This window comes from Peromyscus eremicus, chromosome 1 (genome assembly GCF_949786415.1).
Source record: "Peromyscus eremicus chromosome 1, PerEre_H2_v1, whole genome shotgun sequence".
In the NCBI taxonomy this organism is placed as follows: domain Eukaryota; kingdom Metazoa; phylum Chordata; class Mammalia; order Rodentia; family Cricetidae; genus Peromyscus; species Peromyscus eremicus.
Genome location: NC_081416.1, coordinates 62,363,179 through 62,367,746, shown reverse-complemented (window position 1 = coordinate 62,367,746; position 4,568 = coordinate 62,363,179).

Here is a 4,568-nt window from a genome sequence, read left to right as displayed (position 1 = left end):
CAGAGACAAAACAGGAGCTCCTGTCCCTCCACACGGGTGGGAATTGAGACCCTGTGTTCTCAGGTCCCACCCCACCCTATACCCTCAGCATGGGGAAGGCAGCTGAGAACTGGGAAGCTGCAGCCACTGCCCCATCATGCCTCAGCCAAGCGTGCTTCTAGGGAAGAGACAGGGCATGTGTGTGGGAAGCCCTTCTGGCTCCTGGCAGAGCAACTAACAGGAGAGGTCCTGCCTTGCTGGCACTTTGCAGAGGGCTGGAGCTAGGAGGAAGAAGCAGAGGCCACTCCCTATGCCTGTCCCTGGGTGGTTTCTGGTAGGTTGCTCTCACCTTATCCTCATGTGTTCCCCTGAGACCGTGCTTGTCAGCCAGACTGGCTGTACCCAGAGAAGATGGACACTTACTCCAGCCAAAGACCTCAGGGGGCCAGGCCGGCATGGGAGGCATGACATGAGCAGACAGACCATTTAATACCCAGTATGGAGCCTAAAGAACCAGTCACCTGGGGGTCCCTGGGCCCCTTGCCCCTCTGCTCCACTTCAGGATCAGGGTCATGGGTATGGGCCCCTCTCAAAGCCATTATGTCCCATCACCACTTTCCTGATCCCTCGGCAGTCTGTTTTGAGGATTATAGCACTGGATGAGCTATTAAAGGAGACACAGGACCCTCTGTCTTAGCACTGGGACCCTAGGAGAACCACATTCGTGGCTCCACCCTTGCTGGGGGCTGAGGTGCACTATCTCTGTCCCTAGACCATAACAGGCATAGCAGGTATCTTTTCAAGTGTGCCCCATGGGTAGGTCTGGCTTGAAGCTCCATGGTGATATTGTATATAATAAGCTAAGAGGCCAGAGGGCTGTGGGTAGTGAGGGGAAGGTGTCTGGGTCTGACAAGGAGGCTTCCGCCCCAGCATGTACAGGCAGAAGAGAGGCCATTCCAATTGCAGAGGGTAGTGGACCAGCTTCTTGTAGGTAGGGTTCCTGCCACTTATCTCATGGTCCTGGGTCTAATTGCTGATGCAGTCCAAACCCTGGGGACTGCCTAGGGCCGGCATCCTTGGCTCCATAACGCCTGCTTCAAAATTATTTTACAAATGTTAGTTGCTCATTTGTTCCTCAGACACATCTGCGGGGCTCCAGATCCCAGATCCAGCACATTCTTGGTTTCTTCAGGGGTCTCGGGTGTGAGGATGAGGTGTCATAGGTTTTGATAAAGGGCAGCTTTACAGTGGGGGGAGGGGTGGTACAAGTAGGGGCTGTTTGGAGCTGGGCCTGAACGTGTACAGACTGGGTTACTGCCTAATTCTCAGCCCATTCTCCCCAGTTGAACCCCCTCCTGCTGAGAACTCAAGACTGGGAGTACAGCCTCCAGCGCCCTATTGCCCCTTTCCCACCATTGTCCCAATCTCCAGGACTACACCAACATGCTCTCTCACTCTTAGCCAACCCCATTTCTCAGAAGGAAGCCACAAGGTGGGGAGCAACTTCCTGATTCCAGTGACCTTATCTTTGCCAACAGGCCCCTGAAACTGGGAAGGACGGTGTCCTGGTCCTTCCCAGTTCTCTCTACAGCCCAAACCCTTCCTCTGCTCTCCTTGTCCACCATTCTCTCTTGGCTTCTAAGATCAGCACTGAAACAGCTCCACCCTTCTATCCGAGGAGCAGAAATGCTGAAGCCCCAGCTTCAAGACCGGCCTTCTCTCTGTCTTTGTCTCTTTCTAGAATCTACACTTGCACGTTCTTCTTCATGCCCACGTTAGGGGAATACCCAGGAAGGCAAGAAGAGGTCCACCCCAATCTGTTCTCTGCTCGCTACCCTCTCTACTCCTGGAAAGATCCCAGTGAGCATACCAAGTCTCAAACATGCTTCCACATCTAGCTCCTTAGGCAGAGAGGCTATTCCTGCACATGCAAATTCTCAGTTTGTGGACCCGTAATTCCACATCTTTGTAAGTTTGTAAGATTGAGACTTCCAGCCCATCACCTTGATGCATTTCCACATTTATTTACACTCCCTTTAGTGTCTCTCAGCTTTCTGAATAAAGATGTCTCACATATTTGGGGCCAATTCTCACATACTGGCTATTTTTGTGGACCTGTTGGAACTCATTTTCTGTGTGGCTCATGCAAAGATGCATGGCTGACTCCCTGGTCTTCTGCAGGCTGAACTCTGCGGTGCCATCTAGCTTTCATGCATATTCTGACATTTCTACTTCAGTGACATTATCTGGTTGTGACTCACTGCCTAACCCTCTGGTATGCGTTTTGCTCATCTTTCTGGGCAGGTTTCCAGCTCTTGGTGAAGAGTCGGTCAGATCTGGAAGAGCAAGAAGCATGTTCGTGTGGGTTGGTGTGAGGATGAGTGACGAGCTTCCCTCTGCCCTCTGGTTTGCAAGCACCTGGTTGTGTTTACTTATGATCATAAATGGTCATTGAATTTTATTTATTTATTTTTGCACCTCTTAAGATGGTAACATGATTTTCCTGTGTTGATTTTTCCAATTTGGCAAATTACCAGTGACTGGTTACTAGGGTCAGCTCTGCCCAAATGCTGGTCAGAGGAAGCAGTTAGGGTGTTGCTGCTTTGTGGTTCGGGGTCTGGAGTTTCCTTGGGGTGGCCTTTTCTTTCTTTAAGACAGCTTTAAGCAGTTTTGGTTGACGTTTGATAACCACACACAGTTAGAGTACACAGTTTAGTGTACTCTAGAACACACCCATGGGCTCCTCACTGCTGTCCACACAGTGAGTATCTCAGGGCTGCACATTTCCCTCCTTTCTCCCCCAGGAGACCAGTGGTGCTTCCTGGTATTAAAGCCTAATTTGCATTTCCTAGAACTGCAAAAAGTGCAGTGTGAGTGAAATCAGGCATTCTGAGCCTTTGATTATCCATGTCGAACACACCTGCAGCACACTGGAAAAATTAGTGACAATTTTCCATCATAATCTGTGGGTGATTAATTCTCATGCCAGTGGGTAGATATGGAGATGTCTCAGTTATTGGCAGTTATGAGCAATTAGGTCATGAACACTCATGTATAGTTTTTTTCATATTCCCAGTGTTTTAATTTCATAGCTCAATGTTTCAATTTATTTTATGTAAACACCTAGAAGTAAAATAATGTGGCAGGTGGTAGGTGTATGTTTAGCTTATGAAGCTCCCAGGCTGTCTTCCCTCAAGGCACTCAAAGTGAATGATGATGAAGATGAAATATATTAATCTGGGGAATGTAGATAATGTAATGCCTGGAGGGAAAGCCATAGCTTTGGGGTGTTCATTTGAACAGAAGGCAAGCTTAAGAACCAGAGAAGGCTTAAGAAACTAGAAAGAGCAGAACAGATCAAATTTAAATCATAAGAAGAAAGAAATAATAAACAAATGTTAGCAAAATATAGATTATCAATAAGCCTGGAGGTCAACTGGATAAAATGTTAATAAAACAAAATCTGTTTTATTCAGACTAGTTAAGATAAAGGAACAAGTCCACAAATTATCAGCAGCAGTTGAGAGATTAAGAGGGGTTTCATGTGAATTTCACTAATGATTAAAATTAATACAAGGAATTTACAAATAGTTTTATTACAATAAATTCATTAATGAGGCTTAAATTTACACTTTCAGGAGCACTGATATAATCACAAATACATTATTTGAACATTCCAGTATTTATCAAAGAAATTAAATTTATAATAAACCTTACTACTCTGGCAGTTCCTCAGAAAAACCAAAAAGAGAACTTCCATGTGACTCAGCTGTCCCACTCCTGAGTATTCACACAAAGGCCTCCGAGTCAACATTCCACAGAAATTCTTGCACATGGGTTTTATGTAGCAGTGCTCACAATAGCCAAGATATGGGTCAGCCTAGGGACAAAGATATGAAACATACACAAAATAGAGTTTTATCCAGCTATAAAGAAGAGCAAAATTCTATTCTTTGTAGGAAAATGGATGTAGCTGGAGACCATCACATTACATGAAGTAAGTCAGAGTTAGCCAAACATGTTTTCTTTCCCTTGTGGATTCTAGACTGCACATGACAAATTATTCATGAATATATGACATGAAAGCAGAAGTGAGACTGGGGAATGACGATGACTAGCAAGCAGGGGATGGAGAAAATGGAGAGTGAGGGTGAATATGGCCAAAGTACATGTTTTACCTATATGAAAGTATCTTCATTAAACCAAGTACTATGTGCAATGAGTATGTCAATAAACTATTTAAAATGCTTCCCACATGTGTCTCACATGAAAAACATCAAACATGGAAATGGAGGGAGGTTACTCGGATAGAAGAGTCTAAATAGGAAGGGGATGAGAGGGTAGAGGAGAGCGAGGTGCGGTAGGGGGGAGGAGTATCGGAACTAAGGATGGTGGGATGGAGGGATGGCTCAACTTTTAAAAGCAGCTGCTGTTGCTCTTCCAGAGGACCTGAGTTTGGCTCCCAACACTCATGTTTGAATGGGAAACTCTCTATGGATAGATAATGCTTTTCCCAGAAGCCATGCGTTAGTAAATGAAAATCCCTGTACCACCAAGGAGGTTCCAGAGACCCCCAAAACAATACAAGT